Raw genomic sequence first — 23509 nt, 5'->3', positions numbered from 1 at the left:
ACGTAAGTTTACCATTCTTCAACCTACTTTCTAAAATAGGATCAGGACATGGACGGGCCCAGTTATATTCTGAGGACACCGACCTCCTGTTTTTAGGGGGATATGAACACTGGCTTCTAGGTTGTGGTTTTTGCTGCGATATGCACCCAAAAGATTAGCTTCCCCATTGTGCTATGTGCCGGGATCTCCTGCTAAACGATACCTTGGAAGTCCAACATGGCGACCGTTCTGGTCATACCTTTCTCACAAACCATTCTGCAAGCTGGTTAGACAGAATATACTTCTCAAAGGACCCTACATCTGCGATATTGGTTACCGAACGCTGGCCACTGGCCTTTTCCAACCATCGTAATTACAGCTGCACGGTCCTCAGAGAGCTAGCTACTTTCTGTAATAAAAAGAAAAAAAAAACTGAGTGAACGGATGAACAACGAACTTCAACGGATGTCATTCGATGTCCACTATGACCCAATACCACGAACAATAACGAACAAAATGAAAAGAAAAAAAGGGAGTAAAGTGCGTAACTGCAGAGCGTAGGGTTGCGGGATACGTTCTCAGTCGCATCTTCGATTTCGTGACTTCGTTTTAACCTAGCCTGGAAATGATGTGAGCAGATACCAGCAACAACACACTATTCGGATACAGGTCACCAAAATCATGTTGAAAATGTATACTTATTTACACTTACAAGAAATATTTTTTTTTTATTTTGTGAAGCACATTGTCTTTTATTTTCTAACAATAAAGATTTTTTTTTTGCTTTATCATTATATATTTAACCTTTACTCACCTACGCGTTTCATTTCGTTCTATATAAGGATGACGTTATTCCTTATTTCAGGAAAAGATCATTTAACTGCTTCATGGAAGACACTTCTGTTGTAGAAATAGGAATAATATTTTAGAGGGTAAGGAAGGGCTGAAGTGGTGGAAGGAAGTTCATATTAAAGAAAACCTTGCACCAGGGTATTAGTCACACGAAATTATTATTTTTTCTATAAACATAATGAAGTTGATGCGAAATTCTCAGAGCACGAGTCATACTCGCACTGGTTCCGTTTTCAGGTAAACTTTGCTCTGGTGGATTACAAACATGTATATCCTCACATAATATGCTGCATGAAAAAATGCCACTCTGTCCTTAACTACGTAATTATGTCACACGAAATTCGGTTTAAAAACGTAAAGATGAGTGTGTGATCCATATCTGCTCTTTGTGTTTACATTGCGCCATATTTATGAGTAGATAATAAGAACAAACATCGGCACCGAATCACAAGAGGAAAGCAACACTTTCAGCTGAAATTTCCGCATTCCACCCTGGTGCCAGTTTGGGCAGCTGGGTGTTCTGTGACTTTATTTCAGTGATAAAAAATCAAGTCAAAAACTTGCATTGGATAGACAGCTAGAGAATATCGATGTGGACGAACAAGGAATTGAATGTGTCTTACAGGCTGTAGTTAACCTACACGGAATCACAATTCTCTTTCAGAGTGGAGCATCCTTCGTTATGACACAGTGCGGAACCAATTCTCTGTAGTTGTCTGCTGGAATGATTCAAGCTATGTGTACTTAAGGTCTGGTCAGATTCACACATCAGCCAACCATTTATAACAAGCACAAACAGACACTCATCACCTCTGCTTACACAAATTGAACAATTTAGATTTGCGTCGTGTCTCCAAATCCAATAAATTATGACGTCCTTCCACTACCTAATTTAGGATGGTCGGTGTAGGTTAAGCCATGACGGAGGCGGTATTCACGCCAGATGGAAACTCTGTAAGAAGAAGTTTTTTTATTAATTAGCGAATCGTCATGTTTGGTCAACAGGCACTTATTTCTTATTGTATCTGAACTTGAGATGTAGAAAATATTGATCCTGGAATGGGATTCAAACTCATGTCTCTCCATGCCTCTCCTTTTGCTGGGTTTGACACCTCTGAGACGATGCAGTTCCGTCGTTTCGTTGTCTCCCCAAGATTGCGAACTTCTCAAAGTCTCCTTGAAAGACGGGTGCCTCGGTTGGAATTCTGGTCTGGCACAAAAGTTTCCATCGCGTCGTTTCAAGTAGTATCATACGCACACCATATTACAGGTGACAAACGGCTATGATATTTAGCACCTGTACATGCGTTAACCACAATCACGATTGGTGCCGATTTCGACTCCCAGTAAATCGCAGAGCTTTTCATCATATCATTTCATGTTGGAACATACCACTCTTAGTAACTGGTGAAAAATAATTCGACATTCGACGTGTCTTCGTGTGTAGTCAACGACGATAACTTGCGCAGGGTTCGACTCCCAGTAAACACAGAACTTTACGTAACGTTATTTGAAATTCAGACGTGCACACATCTCGCTACTGTTCAAATAAACTGGTTTTTAATGTCTGCTCATATCTAGAAGTCAACGTCGATAGGTGGTGGGTTCGAATGGCGGTAGCTCAGAACCTTCACGTGTTTTCATTTCAGTTCCAGGCAGTTCGCTATTGGTGAAAAATTACGATTTCTAACATTTGATTGTGACTAGTTAACAATTCTATTAAGTGCTGGATTTGAATCCCCGTCCCAGACACAGCTTCAAGCCATACCATTTCAAGTTTAAACCTTCGCACACTTTGTTACTTGTGATCGAAGCCATGTTAAATATCATCTTTGTTTTGTTAACGGGAACAATAGGTTTGGATTTGAGTGCCAGTATAAAAATGTTGGTAATGTAATTTAAAATGGGAACTTGCTTTATTGCAATAAATTTGAGTTTACAAGTGTAAAGCTGTGACACCTCTGTTAACAAGTTTTCCATTATTTATATTCTCGTGGTATTAATTTTCATCGGTATTGACAGACATACGGAGCAGTTATCTCTTGTGGCCTGTGGTAGTACCCGTTTTGTATAGTCAAACGACTTTACCGAAAAGAGATTCGAGGACCTGCAAGACAGTTGTGTTATGTGGGTTGCATACAAATAAGGCGAAACGCATTTCACGTCTCAGTCACGCCTTGGCAGCCGAGCATAACGCTAGTACTGCATATTTGTGCCTGAAGCGCGAGCGCACTCGCCTTGTTTACTTCCTTCTGCCAACATTAACTTGAAGTGGTAGCGCGACAAGATCATCGTGAATCAATACCGAAAATCTACGTCGATATTCCCTTATATTCGAACTACCCTTCTAATTCCCAGTGGCAGACGTTGTGGCTGCACTCTGTCCCAATGGTGCAGTACGAGAACACGTAGCAGAAAGTGTACCGTATTTAAGACGTATGCAGTCCTCAACGGAGGACGCCATGTGCTCATTGAACTCCAACGGCACGTACCATCATAGCTCCAAATGGGAGGCTATCGCGCCATGGTTATTTATGACGTCCAGCCTAAAACATATTCCGGATGCTGAAAGGATGGTCGCCTACGTTCTGAGCGTCCCCACTGTCGGATCACACAACTTCCACAGCAGGATGTGGCACCTCCAACGACGCCATTAATCATCGCAGTAACAAATGCGTCGGCGCTCACGACTCCTCTGTCTGTCCAGACGCAGCAGACCGATGTTGCAGTACCGGAATCACCCTCCGCAAACCGATCTCTGGCCGATCAGTGAGCCTGGCCATTGGCGGTACTCTGTACAGCACCATTGATAACTCCCAACACTGCAGACACCACCGACAGTAGTATGGCAATCGATACAGTTATCGCACCAACAGAAGCATTTGTGCCAGCGAGGAGTGAGTCAGTGCCATCGTGCGACACGGAAGACTAAAGCACGAAAACCGCGTTCACCGAAAAGCCGAATGCGACGCCGCAGGATCGTGTCGGAACATGGCAGCTCCCACTCCTGCTCCCGCAGGACACCGACCATGAGGCTGACACCATTACCACTGACGCCGCCTCTGAAGAACGGTAGGCTGGGCGAGTGGATTCTGTCTGCCGGTCCTCTGCAGCGAATAGTTATCTGAAGGAATGTTCCAGTCAAGGCTTCCTATCAACCACTACGATCTTATGGAACATGAACAGACTTCTGCGCCCACATCGTGAACCGAGAACGTTGCGACCCTACAGGAACCCGGTCCGGGGCTCACTGAGGTCTGAAAAACACCGGGAGGACCACGGTCGGAGGTGTGTGATGTCATTCGCGACGTCCGCTTCTCTCCACCATCACCATGGATAACCTGCCCAACGACCGCACCGCCAAGCTAACTGCCTGGCCACGATGAATATCAACATGGTTACCTCTTCTGCCAACATCCAACACCCGAGAGAAACCATACGAACCACAAGAGTCGACTTAGCGTTCCAACAAGAAGTGAGAATGCACGCACTTCCGACATTTATGGTTACACAACACATGTGACGCCTGATGGTCCCACAGACACCAGTGAAGCGATTTTAGTGCTTGGCGATATTGAAGCCACCGACCTCATGTATCTCCCCTCCACACGAGAACTGGCCGTAACGGTATTTGACAACCGATTCATTAAAGTTTATGCGTCGTCGGGCACCACCAAACGTCATGACCGGGTCAGGCTCTACTCGGCGTATAGTTTTCCCTCTTTTCCTAGGACGGCACCAACAGGCTGCGTTCGTCGGTGATTTTAATTACGTCCCTCATCCCAAGGATTAAATCCCGCACTACGCGCCTTCTCCGGAACTGCGTATGGTGATTCACACTCATCACTTGTGTGACACATGGGAAAAGATACACGGAGACAGCTCTGGAGACTCACGGCTTACCAGTCATTCGGCGATCTGACTGGATCGCATACATGTGTCACAAGGTTTTACACATGGACGCATGGTGCTGAACGATGACTTCTGACCTTCTCTGATTACAGCTGCGATATCTGCATGATGCATCTCCACCATCAACAAATCTGGCGTAGTAACGGCCTTTGGAAGATGAATGTAACACTCCACCAGGACCCGGACTTCCATCGGCAAGTTGCCGCAACGTGAGCCAACTGTGAACGACGTCAGTGCCGATACCACTAGACCTTTTCATTGTACCTCCTCCGCGCCAGATCGGCAGACCGCAAGATACTTATGCTGTCTGGCAAGGACATGGCTGCGTGGCACAGGCACTCTCTGGACTTTTACTATGCGGCTCTCCTTAAGCTCGACGCTGTAGCCCCCATCATCGGATATACAATGAGAACGACACGAAATATAGGATCATGTATTATCGTTGACGAACTTCCAATCAGAAGGCGCCGTAGTCCGCTAGCGAGGGGACGACCGAACGCCCGCAGCGGTACCCACTAGACAGCACATTGTGGCGAACATGCGCCGGCACTGCAGACAGTTAATAACATGCCTTACGAAGCGGCCACTGCGGAAGCGTTACAGCGGGTGGCACACACTGTCGACACGGCGACAGTGTCAGCATTAATGGAGAAAGACTCATCTGAGGAGGTGGAGGTCGCCATGGACAAAGGGGCAATGAATATGTCTCCAGGACCCCGCAGATCATTAGTCGAGTTTTAACGGAATTTTCATGAAATCATGATGCCCTGATGCGTTACAGCATTCGGAGAATTCGTGTCCCCGGACTGCACAACACCGTCTACCTCAGTCGAAGGATTTCTCACATCGGTACACAAGCCAGCGGGAGGGTAATCGGTCAATGACTATCAGCCACTCACACTGTGGCACGCCGACTACAAGCTCTTCGGCAGGTTATTGGCAGGCCACATTAAGAAGACTTTGCCAATGATTTTCGCCCGAGAACAGACGTCGCAGTGGTGCAGATGCCATTACATCAATGGTCACCGGCGACTGCAGGGACTTAGTTGACATCGCCTCGTCGTGTCACCTGACAGCAGCCATCGCCTCTATAGATTTCAATCGGGCCTTCGACAGAGTTCACCATAACTTCCTTCTGTAGGTGATAAGACCTTATGGGATTTCACTCGAGGCTCGTGGACAACCTACGGCACCTTCTGGGAATAGTCAGCTCTCAGGTCCAGGTCAACGGACAGGCAATGGACCCTTTACCCATTAAGAGGCTCCTCGACAAGATTGCCCCCTGTCTACCTACTTATATGCAATCGCAGTCGAGGCACTCCTCAGAAGCTTCAGCTCCAGCCTATCTGGCATCATCCTGCAGGACATCACCTTCCGGTATAGGGGTGTACGCCGAAGACTTGCTACTGCTGGATTGTTCCATAAATGAAGTCCGCAGCATACTATAGTGCATCGAACGATACGGACAGGCTGCGGGAAGTCTTCTGAACATCAGTAAGGCGGAGGCCCTTGGATATCGTGCGCGGTGTTGGGCTCGCCAGCTACTAAACTGAGACATTTGGGAATCACGTTTACGAAGGATGTGCGCGTAATGGCAACGACCAACTATCGACGGTTACTACAGATTGCACGCGTGATGTTGCGCCATAACCTGCTCCGCGACTTAAACCAGATGCAAAGTGTGGTCTACTTGAACCTCAACGTGGCGTCAACACTCAGTCACTTGGCACAAGTCCTCCACTTACTGGCGGTGATAGGTCATAGACTTTGGGCGGCCTTCGGTTATTTTCTATCCACAGGACACGAATTTAAAGTACATTATGACGATCTCACTCTGCCACTACGCGATAGAGACCTGGGACTGGTTAACATCCGGGCAAGGGCAGCTGCCATTAATATGAGCAAGGACCAGACATGTATTGGAGATCCTGATGTCGATCTCTCACGTCCCACCGGTGTCGGTGGCGCACTTTGTGACACAGTTTTCATATGTATTGATATTCATTCTGGAATAAAGCTATGTGACGTCGGATCTTCCCGCGACGTGCCCACCAAAGGCAAAACATTTTTACACCATTCTTCTGCGGGCAGTATCACGTAACGTGGTCCAAGTCAAACAGCCAACTGTCAATTGGCCACGAGTGTGGAAAACGATACATCACCAATTTCTGCCTGCCACCCTGCCCGCAACCTGGCATCAAGGCACCAACAAAACATATGCAACGTGCCATCGGCTCCGCGCTATCGAACTGACGGACTCCCCACTTTGTCCTGACTGTCGCGTTCCAGGCACTGAAGAACTTTGTTTCACGTCCATCTTGTCGTCCGATGTTTGGAGACTGTCATAGATGATCTTAACTTGTTAGCTTCGTGTCACAGCTGACATGATAGAACTTGTGACCGTCCTATTGCCGGGTGACTATTTCTTCCTCCTTTCAAAATATCAGGTGCGTATATGGATCGAGGGAATGACCACCGCCTACATCTTTCGTCGAAGGGGAGAAAGTAGAGCTTGATTACTGGTGGTACCTACAAAATGCTCACAACGCTCTTGAACGCACATGAGGTACCGTACGGTCTTTTGTAAATTTTTTAAGCAGTTTCCGTAAGCACCCCATGTAGTTGTGGAGTGCCTGGCTCAGTGTGACGAAACATCACATAGAAGATACACCGAAGAGCCAAAGAAACTGGTATGCCTCCCTAATATCGTGTAGGGCCCCCACGATCACGCAGAAGTGCCGCAACACGACGTGGCATGGGCTCGACTAATGTCTGAAGTAGTGCGGGACAGAACTAACACCATAGATCCTGCAGGGCTGTCCATAAATCCGCAAGAGTACGAGGGGGTGAAGATCTCGTCTGAACTATGTTGCAAGGCATCCAATATATGCTCAATAATGTTCATGTCTGGGGAGTGTGGTGGCCAGTGGAAGTGTTTAAACTCAGACGAATGATTCTGGAGCAACTCTGTAGCAACTCTGGACGGGTGGGGTGTCGCAGTGTATTGCTGGAATTGCACATGTCCGACGGAATTCACAGTGAACATGAATGGATGCAGGTGATCAGACACGATGTTTAAGTACGTGTCACATGCCAGAGTCGTATCTAGACGTGTCACGAGTCCCATACTACTCCAACTGAACACGCCCAACACCATTACAGAGCCTCCACCAGCTTGAACAGTCCCCTGCTGACATGCAGGGTCCTTGGATTCATGGAGCTGTCTCCATACCCGTACACGCTCGTCCGCTCGATACTATTAGAAACGAGGCTCGTCCGACCAGGCAGCATCTTTTCAGTCATCAAAAGTCCAATGCCGGTGCTGAAGAGCCCAGGCGAGGCGTAAAGCATTGTGTCATGCAGTCATCACGGGTACACAAGTGGGCCTTCACCTCTGAAAGCCTCTGTCGATGATGTTTCGTTGAATGGTCCGCACCCTGACACTAGTTGATGGCCCAGCATTGAAATCTGCAGCAATTTGCAGTAGGATTGCACCTCTGCTACTGTGAACGATTCTCTTCAGTCGTCGTTGGTCCCGTTGTTGCAGAATATTTTGCCGGCCGCAGCGATGTCGGAGATTTGATGTTTAACCGTATTTGATGATCACGGTACATTCGTGAAATGGTCGTACGGGAAAATCCCCACTTCATCGATTTCTCGGAGATGTTGAGTCCCGTCGCTCGTGAGCCGACTATAACACCACATTAAGACTCACTTAAATCTTGATAATCTGTCATTGTAGCAGCAGTAACCGATCTAACAACTGCGCCAGACACTTGTTGCTTTATATGAGCGTTGCCGACTGCAGCGCCGTATTCTGCCTGTTTACATATCACTGTATTTGAATATGCATGCCTATACCAGATTCTTTGGCGTCAATGTAGAACGACGTGAAATGAAAACAGTGGACACGGAGAGAGATTGGCTGACTCATTTACTGAAGAATTAGCAAAGCGGCATGAGTCGGCTGTAGACAAAAAAAACTTCTGTTGCACCACATTTTGACGAAATATTTTTTAACGTGAAGCAGAAAAAAACATTCTGTTTTACAATGTTTTAATTTCTACAGATTTACTCTAATCACAGTCATGTAATAAAAAATGAATACTTAAATAAAAATTACATACTTGTGGAGCCTATAGGTTTGGGAGAGTTTTTGGGAATATTTAGGGGCAACGCCTGAAGTAGGATAGATTTTTTTATGGTAGGATAAAAGTGGAGGTGCAAGGTACGGGTAGGTTTGATTCTACACTCATGCTCATAAATTAAGGATAATTGCAGAATGTGGTGCCACACAACGTGGCACTACACAAAACTGGCGCTAATAGATTAGGCACATAGGGAACACACACGACACAGATCTGTAAGTCCACGATATTCGTGGTGAGTTGAGAAAACTGTCTCGAAACACGTGTGATACAAAACGCCACTCTTCCCTGCGCATGTACCACGACATCAATATGGGATAGGATCGCCATGCACACGTACACAGGCCGCAGAACGGGTCGGCATACTCTGGGTCAGATGGTCGAGCAGCTGCTGAGGTACAGCCTCCCATTCTTGTACCAGTGCCTGTCGGAGCTCCTGAAGTGTCGTAGGGTTTTGACGATGTGCAGCGATACGTCGACCGAGAGTGTCTCAGACGTGCTCGATGGGGTTTAGGTCTGGAGAACATTTGTGGCACATGGAGGGCCCGTGCTACTACCTGCTGTGTTTGACCAGCCTCCAGTCGCCCTAGTATTCTATCCCTCATAACGTCATCAAGGTACTTCTCCACGATGACAGCTCAGTGGGGCCGTGCGTTACCATCCATCAGGAGGAAGGTGGGACCCACTGCACCCCTGAAAAGGCGAACATATTGGTGTAAAATGACGTCCAGATACACCTGACGTGTTACAGTTCCTCTGTCAAAGACATGCAGGGGTGTAAGTGCGCCAATCATAATCCCGTCCCACGCAATCAAACCAGGACCTCCATACAGGTGCCTTTCAAGGACATTAAGGGGCTGGATCTGGATCCTGGTTCACGCCAGATGATAACCCGGCGAGAATCACAGTTCAGACTATATCTGGACTCGTCTGTTAACATAACCTGGGACCACTGCTCCAATGACCATGTACTGTGTTCTTCACACCAGGCTTTACGGGCTCTCCTGTGACCAGGGGTCAGTGGAATGCACCTTGCAGGTCTCTGGGCGAATAAACCATGTCTCTTCAGCCGTCTGTAGACTGTGTGTCTGGAGACAACTGTTTCAGTGGCTGCAGTAACGTCCCAAACAAGGCTATCTGCAATACTGAGTGGCCGTCTGCGGGCACTGTCGGTGAGATATCGGTCTTCTTGTGGTGTTGTAAACTGTAGACGTCCCGTACTATAGCATCTGGACACGTTTCCTGAGTGCTGAAATTGTTGCCATTATATTGAAATCACACTTTGTGGCACATGGAGGTTCGAGTCCTCCCTCGGGCATGAGTGTGTGTGTTTGTCGTTAGGATAATTTAGGATAAATAATGTGTAAGCTTAGGGACTGATGACCTTAGCAGTTGAGTCCCATAAGATTTCACACACATTTGAACATTTGTGGCACATGGAGGGCCCGTGCTACTACCTGCTGTGTTTGACCAGCCTCTAGTCGCCCTAGTATTCTACCCCTCATAACGTCATCAAGATGTGTTCTTTGAGCCATTTTCAGCACACAGTCACCATTAGCACGTCTGAAAACGTGTGCACGCTTAATCACTGCACCGGTCTCTGACATGCACCAACACACCTCTGCGTATGTGGACAGCTGCCAGCGCCACCGTGCGTCGACCGCAGGTCAAATGCACGGCATAGTTGTATCCCGAGGTGATTTAAACCACTAAACCGCCAACCAGAGCGTTGTTTCGCCACGTATCCGCATTATCCTTAATTTATGAGCATGAGTTTAGATTTCCTCTTTCTTTCCATTAGATTAAATTTATTTAGATAAGGTGATCAGTGCAGCACCAAGAAGGATAGGTAGTAAAGATTGCGCGTCAGAACACCGACTTTGAGAGTTTGTTTTAACCTAACCTGGCAATGTTGTGAGGAGTCACCAGCAACGATATACTGTTCGGAAGAGATGTTGAAGAAGTATACTTATTTTTGTTTTCAAGAAATATTTTTTATTTTATAAAGCCCATCGTCTTTCATTTTCAAAAAATAGACATTTTTATTTGCTTCATCATGATACCTACAACATTTTACTTACGTACACGTTCATTTTTGTGTTCTAAAAGGAATATATTATTCCTTATTTCAAGAAAAGATCATTTGATTACTTCATTCAAGATATTTCTGTTCCGGAAGTAGGAATAATAATGTGGAGCGTAAGGAAGGGCTGAAAGAGTGAAAGGAGGCCCATAAAATAAAAAAAAATTACATCCAATAGAACAATATGCACCAGGAATGAGAAACAAGCAATTATTATTATTATTATTGTTATTATTATCATTGTCCATAAACATAAATTAACTTTCTCTAAAAGTCACTGAGTAGTCGCATGCCACTATTAACGCCTGATTGTAGTCGGAGAAAAATTACGCCACTCGCAAGGTGTCTAAATCTTAAGCATAATAAAAATAAAAGCATATTTTCTGAACAAGATACTGGCTAAATTACAGCAGGAGATAAACCTTAACCAAATGTCATTTCGCAAAAGACTGTTCTCACTACGTGAGTTATATGAGTTCTGATCCGAAGACCACAGTTCACGTCCGAAGATTCGTGTGAAACACAGCTTTCTTTACTCATAAACAAAATCGTGTAAGCAGCAGATGCAGTTTACAGAGAGCTGTGTCTTCCTGGATCTACAAAGGGGGTTCGGAACTGAGCCACATTATCAGTTAATATCCGAGATATGTTCATATGGGCAACCTTCCTGCAGATTCTCGATGAAAACTTCACTCGATAGAAACTCCACTGAAGAGCCCAGTAAGTAATATGGTTGTTAACTCTCGACAGAAACGAAATTAACGTCGTTGTACCTCAATGTTTGTCAGATAAGATCAGTCACAGTGTCAGATTGTCCTCTGACGTTTCTGCTTTCTGCAGGAAAGCTCCATAGCAACACATTCGTAAGGAAATGTTAACACGTTCTGAAATATTTTCCACTTGCTGTAAAGAAGGTCATCTCTTGTTAAATGTAGATAAATGTAAGATAATGTCAATAGAAAATGGAAGGAGCCCGACATTATTCGTCTACAAGATTATTATAGTTAACCTCTTGAGTTCGTCACATCATATAAATATTTAGCGGTAATACTAAGGAGAGGTATGAAATGTAGTGAACACATATAATCGGTATTAGAGACATAGTTTTGTAGGAATGGTTCTGTGAAAGTGCTCGGCGTCTGTAAAGAAAAACTCAGATAACAATCTCGTGCGACGAATTCTAGAGCTTTATTCCACAGATTTATGTCTTTATCGAGTAAGCGTGATACCATACATCGAAAAAAATCAGAGACACGTTGCTAGGATTGTAATGGATCGGTATTGTCCATGTGGAAGTGTAGCAGAGATATTCAGGGAACTTATGAGGGGTGTTCAATAAGTGATGCAACATTTTTTTTCTGAAAGCAGGTTGGCTTTATTCAGATTTAAAATACACCGTATGATTCGGAACTGTTTTGGCTACGAAGCACTGTTTTTCGACATAATCTGCGTTCAACGCGACGGCGTTATGCCACCTTACTGGGAGGGTTGGTATGCCCGGACTGGACCACTTTACTGGTCGATTTCGGAGCCAGCGTCTTGGTGCAGCAATAACCTCCCTATCATCCACGTCCTCCTTCCACCGGTGTGCATCCTTCATTGGGTCAAATAGATGGAATTCGGAAGGTGCGAGATCCGGGCTGTAGGGGGGATGAGGAAGAACGGTCCATTGAAGATTTGTGAGCTCCTCCCTGATGAGCAGACCTGTATGCAGTGAGGAGTTTGACTGTGATCCGAACGAGAGTGTCCACACGTTCCAACATTCCAGGAGTCACAGCTGTGGGTGGCAGACCGGCACGCAAGAGATGCGACAGATTAGCGCGATCTTGTTGCGATCACGACAGATGCCTCACCCTACGACTCATCTTGCTTTTGTTAACTGTCTGGTCTCCTCAGACATTCTGCAACTGCCTATGAACATCTCCGATGTTCTGGTTTTCAGTCAAGAGACTCAATAACAGCTCTTTGCTAGGAACGCAGCTCCGTTACAGACAGCACTTCGAAGTCTACGTATAGCCCCGCCACCGATTACATCTTCATGAAGCTAAAGGGGCTGAAGTGGGAATATTCCACGATACCCCACAATAAATTCTGCATTTTTCAAATGAAACTAGCCGAGAAAAGAAGGTGTTGTAGTACTTACTGAACGCTCCTCGTACATTGGAATCTTCGGAAGAAAGACGACGCTGTTTCGGGAAATCCTGTTGGGTAAATTTAGAGAACCTGTATTTAGGAAAGACTGCGGGTATTATCCTAAGTCCATTTGGTTCACGCGAACAAGAGAAAGCTTACGCCACATTCATATGCATATAAACAGTAATTTTTAGCTTGCTCATTGCGGGTATGGAATAGGATAGAAAGTCTCTGATATTGTTACGAAGTACCCTCTGACAGACACTTTATAGTGGCTAATAGAATATATGTGTAGCTACAGATGTTGGTACCCAGCCCATCTGATGTATTTCTTCATCTACGAGATGTTCATTTACTAGAACAACTTGATACGGACGGTATTATTGTCAATGAAAAGAAGGTCGCAAGGGCCGTTGCAGTATCGAACCACCTTATCTGGGGCCATTTACGGAGCATCTCCGACTGCAGAAAAGTTGTGAAGCTACGTGCAGGCGCGGATCCGACGGATGGGGAAGGGGGGTGGGCGGGGAGGTCATGAGATTATGAAGCAGTGACAGTTCCTCCCCCCCCCCCGTTCCCAAATAAAAAACAAGAGAAATGCACTAAGTACTACCGATATATTATAACTGAGGAAGAGGTCGGAGAAGGAGAGAGAAGAGAGACGGGGGTGGCTACCACCCATCCTTCAGAACCAAACCAGGTATCTGCGTCTGGCTCCGTTCGCTTATCCCGTATGATCCTACCAGCGTCTCCCGTCCTTAGCCTATATTCTGACGTCTGAAGCACCTACCCGTTTTGCTCCACGCAAATGTATGGCGAGATTCATTCAGCCAAATGGTGCAGTTTTCATCTGTCAGAAGTACGTTCTTTTAGCCGTTTCTGATCAAGTCTTTGGTTCTTAGATTCACTAGACGTTGACCCATTTCACCGCTGTGGAAGAGTCGAGCTGCTATAAACCTACTAAGCACACTTTGTTTAAAATCTACAACTCCTAGGGCAGCTTTAAGCTTTGAAGCCGTTATCGAATCCCACAGTACAACTGCGATCAGATATTCGTCTTGTAATTACCTGCTTAGTATTTATGATCTTGCACTAACTTGTAACAAACATTCACTGTGTTTTGGAACTGTCACGAAAACCTTGAAGTGTCAGTGTACTGAAATATTATGGATAATGCGATAGTTTACGTTGTCATTCGATCACGCGTCTATTCGAGGCAAGAAGTACTATATTCCTCTTCCATATGACACATTTGAGATTCATGGAGAAATCTTGACCGTCATTTACAGCGATTTATCACATATGTTCTTCTATGTCCTCTTTTGTGTTTATATTGTTCTTTTGATAGTTGTGTAGTAGCCTATTCTTCTCTTAGATCTGCAATCAAGGCAGCCGTTGATGTGGATAATTGTGCTTCTAGCGCGATCTCGCTGTTTCGTGAACTTTCTAGAAGCATCAGAATGCCTTTGAGCCAGGATTTCGAACCTGTCAAACCCCGCAACTTGTATTAAAAGAAATGGACACTAACTTGTAAGCAGCTGGGAATTAAAGGATGTTGCGGTGTGTTGTTGAATATAGTAATTTCCGACTAGTTTGTTTTCAGCGTGAATCGGCCATCCAGTGTTCAGATAATCCGTGTAACAGTCGGTACAATATTGTAGCGTATAACAATTTTCTCCGCGAGGAATGAGAGCACAAACTGCTGGCCTACCTCTAAATTTTATTCTGAACTTTTTGAAGCATGAATAATTTCTCCTAATAGGTATTTTTAAATCTGTATTATACTGCGTGTTAGTTAATGAAAGGATTTTCAACAGTTCCACAGTCGTCACCTTAAGCAACGTACAGCATCGACAGGGGTTCCATGGTGAGAGATGTGTCTTAAGCGCAGATGCTGGGAAATCGAAGCTGAGTTTCCTAACAACTGTTCGAGCAATCACGGTTCCATGAATCTCAGCACTGATAAGTGATGCATGTACACGTAAGTCATTGATTTTGCTCATATTCCACACGGTTGAAGTACACACATAGGCTGTTCCAGTATGAAGCGCTTGTCAAGTGTTTTCGAGAAACCGAGATTAAAAGTTTCACAAGGCTGTTGAACAACATAAACAAGTGAACGATTCTGGGTACCATAGGTTGTGCAAGCTCTTGTGTGCCTGTAGCTACAGCAATTACAGTCTTGGATGGGCTCATGTTGAAGATGTAGCGCTTCTTTGGCTTCAGATTGAGTACTGACTTCACATTTTATGTTCTATAGCCGTCATCAAACGTACTACAGCCGTACGACTCGATGTCTAAAAAGGACAACATACAAACATGCATCTATAAATTTCGACCTGTATATTAAATGTGGCTTTCTCCTACACTGCACTTGGTTATGAATGAAGGATTTAGTGTCTCTGTACTAATTAACTGAATCTAACTGGCATAAATCAAATTTGAGAGTGAGTGCTATCACCTGTGTAATATATACATAGATTTTCTCGGTGGGTAACTTGTCTGTCTCGAAAGCAAGCGTTCAGTACTGTGAAGTATGCAACAAAGTCAGTTCTCTTCTGCAGGGTGTTTCAGATAAGACGTTTTTCTCTATATCTTACAGACTCATGAGAGAAAGGAATATTTATGTAGATAGGTGAATGTAAGAATCACTGCTCTTTCGGGCAGAGCTATGAAAATAGTTTATTTACAGTTTTAATTAACGGAACTGCAGGTTCTTGGTTGGTAGTTTGTATGCGGTATACACTAAACGAAGCCGGCCGGAGTGGCCGAGCGGTTCTAGGCGCTACAGTCTGGAACTGTGCGACCGCTGCGGTCGCAGGTTCGAATCCTGCCTCGGGCATGGATGTGTGTGATGTCCTTAGGTTAGTTAGTTTTAAGTAGTTCTAAGTTCTAGGGGACTGATGACCTCAGAAGTTAAGTCCCATAGTGCTCAGAGCCATTTGGACCACTAAACGAAACGCGTTTTAGACTTCATTCATCAAAATTTAATTTTGTACGACCTAGGTTTTAGGTTGTAAGTCTGTTCTCAAATACAGCGTAATCTTCAACCCTTACATCTACGTTTTCTATTGTAAGGTACAGATGTTTTTAAAAAAAAGATCTGTTTTGAGTTCTTTCATACAAACAATAAATTCTCTCACTAAAGCATTTCTTTTTTTGCCGATAGCGTTTTCTTTTATCCAGAATCTGACATCTAAAATTTATTAATAAGTACATCTGATATCTCAGTTTGTAAGGCCTGTTCGGAATAAGTGCACAGAAAAGCTTGAAACAAATCCTTGCCTCTCTTTTGTAACATGATAGCTTTTAACGTTGGAGCTCCAGGCACAGAGTGGTCATAAAATCTTGACCTATTTTTACTAAATAATAGATGCATTTAAATAATACACATGCATGGTTATTGCAAATCTACGTATACATTTTCGTCATACTTCAGCATGGCCTCTGCCCATTTGGAAGCATTGCTCCTATTGTTCAAGAGCAGACCTAAATACCTTTCCATGCATAACTTGTGAAATAGCCGACGCTCCACCCCAGATTCGAGCTCTTTGAGTCTGGAGATCCCTTATCTATGTTTTATATACCCTTGACTTTCTGTACCCCCAGCACAGAAATCCAAGAGTGTCAAATCAGGCGAGTGCCGTCAACACAATCTAGTTGAGCGAATCTTCGATATAAGAGTAGAATGCTCCATTCACTTGGAACACAACAGTGTCAGCAATGGCTTCTAGCTGAAACTGTGATTCCCCCTTCTTGCTGAAGCTGTGGTTCTAGGAAATGCTCCAGCATATGACGGTATATCCTGTAACTGACTATTCTGCAACAGTGAAGGTTCCATAAACTGTACTCGTTGTGAATCTTAGTCACACTTTCCGAGTGTCTCATTGCCATTCAATGGTAGCGTGGGGTGGCCCATTACCACATAAGCAGCAGTTATGCTTGTTAACTTTTACATAGGTACGGAATATTGCCTCATTATTCAAAATGTGATCCATTAGGTGTTCATTATGTGCAACTTCTATCAGATCGCAACACACACCTACGAGTTGCGTTATCTTTATGTTCTAATTTGTGAGGCACCTGACTGCGTTAAGTTTGAAATTTTCACTGTCGTTGACTTGGACACGTTAGCTCGTTGATGGAAACGATGTGTTGATGCTTTCTGACTTCTTGCTATTCTCCTCTATTTCGCTGAACATTCTCATGTGGTACAACACCTCTTCCAAACTCGCTGTCAAGTAACGGAATGTTTGCGGTTTTTGCTGCTGGCTTGTAAAATTTTCGAGTGTGAACTTCTGATGTACCTCCAGGTAAGATAAACCACACATCACGCGAATGGATTATAATTCGTATTGTACAAATGCAGCCACTATTTCTTAAAAATGGGTCGAGACATTTTGAGTAACCTGTGCGATGGAAAGCGATCGTAAACTAAGCCCTTGGTGCGAATATCAGAGTTATTGACCTTAATAGAAGCTCATTGCGGAACTCTTTGATTAATTTTACTTGCTAAATTTTATAGAGTGTTCAAAACTTTATCAGAGAGTAATTGACTAGCTGAATAAACTACGGGCTACGAATTATAGACGAAAAACTGAGCGCAAACCACTAGTAACGAAGGTAGCGGTACGGCCGTGGCTAGCCAGTGAGGCTGAGCCACCGATGGTAGCGCCCAAGGCGGTAAGAAGTTCAACAGTCCACTCGATGCTGCCATAGGTTGATGAATGGAGCTCGTTTCAAGCTGTGGACGACAGTGGCACAGAAAGGGAGTTTCAGATTAGGTGTTCTTATCTCTAACGTACAAAATAATAAGCGAATGCAAAATTTATTTAGGTAGATAATTGTAAGGAAAGTTATTCATTCTGTAAAATTAGATACAAATTGTATTCAGTTATTTTCCAGATAGTTACAGCGATGTGATACGGTTTTTTAAATAAAACATAATTTTTTCTATTACGTAGCTCATGTATATGAATCAACTTCACAAATGTCAGCCGCCGATAGCTGAGTGGTAATCTTCCCGTTTCGCGTGTCGGACTACTATGTTGTGCAACTAGTTCCGTTTCTACCGTAGCGCTGCGTGTTTTCCTTGTGTCCGTTTAGTGTCGTGTCTGCTAGTGTTTGGTGTTCGTGCGGCCCTTCCTGTCGCGGCGTCGTCTCGCGCCGTGATGTCCACCATGGATCCCACGAAAACTCCACATACAGGTACTGTCAGCTCCACCTTCGCCAAATCCACGCGTCACGTCCAGCCCGGTTCTTTGGAGATACATGACTGGTTACTCGAAGCAATTAAAGTCACTACTGGTCAGGGGCATACTGCATATTATGACAGCGAATTATAGTTGTTTTTGTTAAGTTTCAGGACACGCTCCAGGTTGATAGGATACTTTCTCGCCACGGTTCTCAGGTACCCTTTGTGCACCGTGATGGTTCCACTAGTATGGTTCTCTTGGCAAGTGCAGAAGTGATATATAAAGGAATGTCCGGGTGTTTAACCTTCCGCCCGAGGTAGACGACTGTTTTCTGACGCCCGTTTTGCTTCTTTATGGGGAAATAATCATATTCGAAAGAAACACTGAACATATTCCATCTCATCCACAGGTATGTGGTTATAGGGTCCATATTACGTACAGTCGCCAAGAAGGAACATATTTTTGTAACCAAACCGGTCATTTCCTTACTGTTTGCGGCGTGTGGTGGTACTAAAACCTACATACTAACAGCGTATAAAATTGACTTCAGCTGATCTTCTCCCGCAGGGATGTCAGACTGAATCGCTCCCTGTCACTGAGGGACGAAGTGATCCCTTGACCGACAACGCCCGTGATTCCACCCCCCCCCCCCCCGCCCCCCTCTACCGCTGTCCTTGCGTCAGGATGTTGATACCGTTAATTCAGATGTGCCCACCATGATTTCTCACAACAAGTGTCGCCGAACACAGGATGATGCGGCAGATGAACCTTCGCTATTGGCCCGCCCTTCCGATGGGCCTCTAGTAAAGGACCCCCTTTCTCAGTCTGAAATCGTGGATGAGGACGCCACAGGTGCTTTCACGCCTGTGCAGAAGATTCCAGACACCTTATCTTCCGTTGTTGCTGTTGTCGAGGACGCCCCTTCGGAGACGCCCGTGAAAGAACGTTCTTCCGGTTCCCACGTGTCCACTGCGGTTCTCTCGGAATTTTCTCCTGTCGACTCTGTTTCCCATCCCCCTTCTGCGACTTCTGTCGCCCCCTCTGGGTCACAGGCTTCTCCCAAGAAACAACTGATTTATTCTCAAGTGCCAGTGGATCCCGTTGTTATTCACGGACCGTCCCTCCTTGAACCCATGTCTGCGGACGAGTGGGATGTAGAGGCCTCTCCCACGCAATCTGAAATGGAATACCTACATGATGCTCCCACGCGACCGAACGCAGCAGCGTCGGCGCCGCGGAGCCGCAGTAGAACCCGTAAACAGCCACAGAGAGCCGCGTCACGCCCGAAGAAAAACCAGTGAGAAGATGAATGTTCTGTTTCGTAGTTCTTCCCTCTCTGGTTCGGCGAATGATTACTTGTATGTTGCTCCGTCGACTGACGGATCTCTACCGTTCTTTGTTCTTTTTCCTGGGTTGAAGTTCCATGCAAGCATACACATTTCTTACTCTGAATATTAACAAAATACACTCCTGGAAATTGAAATAAGAACACCGTGAATTCATTGTCCCAGGAAGGAGAAACTTTATTGACACATTCCTGGGGTCAGATATATCACATGATCACACCGACAGAACCACAGGCACATAGACACAGGCAACAGAGCATGCACAATGTCGGCACTAGTACAGTGTATATCCACCTTTCGCAGCAATGCAGGCCGCTATTCTCCCATGGAGACGATCGTAGAGATGCTGGATGAAGTCCTGTGGAACGGCTTGCCATGCCATTTCCACCTGGCGCCCCAGTTGGACCAGCGTTCGTGCTGGACGTGCAGACCGCGTGAGACGACGCTTCATCCAGTCCCAAACATGCTCAATGGGGGACAGATCCGGAGATCTTGCTGGCCGGGGTAGTTGACTTACACCTTCTAGAGCACGTTGGGTGGCACGGGATACATGCGGACGTCATTGTCCTGTTGGAACAGGACGTCCCCTTGCCGGTCTAGGAATGGTAGAACGATGGGTTCGATGACGGTTTGGATGTACCGTGCACTATTCAGTGTCCCCTCGACGATCACCAGTGGTGTACGGCCAGTGTAGGAGATCGCTCCCCACACCATGATGCCGGGTGTTGGCCCTGTGTGCCTCGGTCGTATGCAGTCCTGCACGGCGCCAAACACGCATACGACCATCATTGGCACCAAGGCAGAAGCGACTCTCATCGCTGAAGACGACACGTCTCCATTCGTCCCTCCATTCACGCCTGTCGCCACACCACTGGAGGCGGGCTGAACGATGTTGGGGCGTGAGCGGAAGACGGCCTAACGGTGTGCGGGACCGTAGCCCAGCTTCATGGAGACGGTTGCGAATGGTCCTCGCCGATACCCCAGGAGCAACAGTGTCCCTAATTTGCTGGGAAGTGGCGGTGCGGTCCCCTACGGCACTGCGTAGGATCCTACGGTCTTGGCGTGCATCCGTGCGTCGCTGCGGTCCGGTCCCAGGTCGACGGGCACGTGCACCTTCCGCCGACCACTGGCGACAACATCGATGTACTGTGGAGACCTCACGCCCCACGTGTTGAGCAATTCGGCGGTACGTCCACCCGGCCTCCCGCATGCCCACTATACGCCCTCGCTCAAAGTCCGTCAACTGCACATACGGTTCACGTCCACGCTGTCGCGGCATGCTACCCGTGTTAAAGACTGCGATGGAGCTCCGTATGCCACGGCAAACTGGCTGACACTGACGGCGGCGGTGCACAAATGCTGCGCAGCTAGCGCCATTCGACGGCCAACACCGCGGTTCCTGGTGTGTCCACTGTGCCGTGCGTGTGATCATTGCTTGTACAGCCCTCTCGCAGTGTCCGGAGCAAGTATGGTGGGTCTGACACACCGGTGTCAATGTGTTCTTTTTTCCATTTCCAGGAGTGTATGTTCTGAGCTTCGGCTCGCCGCTTTGCGATGGTTTATATATAAATTTGGGGCAGATGTTTTTTTTTACAGGAAGTCTTATTCGACCAGTTTGCCATTTCTGGGTTCTCAACCTTTTTTAATTTAGCTTCCTAACTTACTATGGGCACAGCCTTGTTTTATAGAGAATTTCGGAGTACTCGACAGTGGAGGAGGGATCGGGTGCACGTTTTGTGATCTCAGTTTACTCCATATTTACGCCCCTTCTGGCGCAGGCCGTACTTCCGCACTTGGAGTTTCAATAAAGATGAAATCATTTACCTGCTTCGCAAATCCCCGACAAAGGTTATGTTAGGTGGGAACTTCAATTGTGTTCTACGGCCTGTGGGTTAGTCTCCTAATTTTAATTTCAGTAAAGACCTCGACGACCTGGTGCGCTCGTTGCGCCTGCGTGATGTGTGGGTTTCTTGCTGTCCTGCACTTGTGCGACATACATACTTTACTCCCACGCCTTTACCTTTCCAATTCCTTGTGCGGGCTACTTCTGGATGTTGATGTGATACCAACCTGTTTTACTGATCATTGCGCCGTACATGTCACGTTTAATTACGAGCGGCAACCCGTAAAATTGTTTCGTCTTCCCTCGATGCTCAGTATAGCCTATTTGCAAGTCCTGGAGGACGTACGGGTTAGTTGTTCTCGTACTATGGACCGGTACTCGTCTATTGTAGCATGGTGGACACTGCATGTTAAACCACCAATCCGTAGGGCTCCCATGCGTTTTGGAGCTGCGAAGGTGCCAGACGATCGACGAACGCAAGAATTTTACTACTCAGTCTTACGTCAACTGTACGATAGGGCTACGCATTCTCCCCTGCGCGTTACTGATATACAGCGGATCATAGCCAAATTGCTGCAGCTGAAACGCATTCAAATGGAGGGACTGCGGACAAGGTCTCAACCACGTTCCCTTTTACAAGACGAATTGACGTCACTATACCATCTACTCCGTTCACGGGCGCGCCGTAAACGTTTGTGCCTTGCATCCCTCACTACCACTGGCGGCCGCATGTTCACTTCTCACCGTGACATTTCCGACTTTATTTACACCTATTTTACTGACCTGTACGATACCCATGTTCCGGCTGAAAACTCTGTCGACGACTTTACATCCTTGCTGAATCGCATCATCATTCATCAATTAAATGACGTCCCTTCACAAGGATGATATACTCCTATATGATGTTTTTACAGGATCTCAGTCCCGCAAATCGCCTGGATTAGACGGTATTCCTAAGGAGTTTTATGTTCAATTTTGGCCACTCATTGGTGATATCTTAACGTCAGTGGTAAATGAAGTGATGCGGGGAGTCTCATTTCCTGCTCCTTTTCAGGAAGGTAAACTGGTCCTCCTCCCGAATTCCACAGATCGACCTGCGATTGATTCCCTCCACCCTATTACTCTCCTTAACTTCGATTATAAAACTGTCGCTCGAGCAACTAATAGCCATCTCTCTAAACTGCTCGACAGCATTATTGCCACCAACCAAAGCTGTGTGCCTGGACGCATGATACTGACTTCTGTTCTCGAATGTCGCTAATATCCCAGGGGGCTTTACTTTTTCTTGACGGCGGCCATATTACCCGATGGCTGCAGTGTATTCTCTGCAGAGCTGGTGGTCATTTCTCGTGTACTTCAGTATTTCCGTTCATGCCCTGGGGAGTCTATTCTTTTATGTACTGACTCCTTGAGCAGCCTGAAAACTATCGACCAGTGCTAACCTCGTCATCCTTTGGTACCGTCCATCCAGGGGTCCATCTATGCCCTGGAACGGTCCAGTCGTTCAGTGGTGTCCGTCTGGACCCCTGGTCACGTCGGAATCTCAGGAAATGAACTTGCTGACAGGCTGGCCAAACAGGCTACACGGAAACCACTTCTAGAGATGGGCATGAACGCAAATGACCTGCGTTTATTATTACGCCGCATGGTTTTTCAGCTTTGGGAGACGGAATGGCAAAATCTCAGTACTCAGATCAAACCGCGAGTCATTAAGGGGACCACGAATGAATGTGTGGAAGTCCTCGACCTCCCGCAGGGACTCCGTGGTTCTCTGCAGGCTGCACATTGGCCTTTCCTGGGCGACCCACGGCTACCTCTTGCGCCGTGAAGACCCACCTCAGTGTCGGGTCGGCGCCCGTTTGACAGTGGCCCATATTCTTCTGCTCTGTCCTTCTTTGGCTGCCCTGCGACTTCATCTTCGGTTGCCGGACTCGTTATCATTTATTTTAGGAGACAATGCCTCATCGGCTGATTTCGTTTTACGTTTCATCCGTGAGGGTGGGTTTTATCATTCGATC

The sequence above is a fragment of the Schistocerca piceifrons genome, chromosome X (assembly GCF_021461385.2).
Source record: "Schistocerca piceifrons isolate TAMUIC-IGC-003096 chromosome X, iqSchPice1.1, whole genome shotgun sequence".
Taxonomy (NCBI): Eukaryota; Metazoa; Arthropoda; class Insecta; order Orthoptera; family Acrididae; genus Schistocerca; species Schistocerca piceifrons.
The sequence above is the reverse complement of the archived record's forward strand: the minus strand, read 5'-3'. Positions refer to the sequence as shown.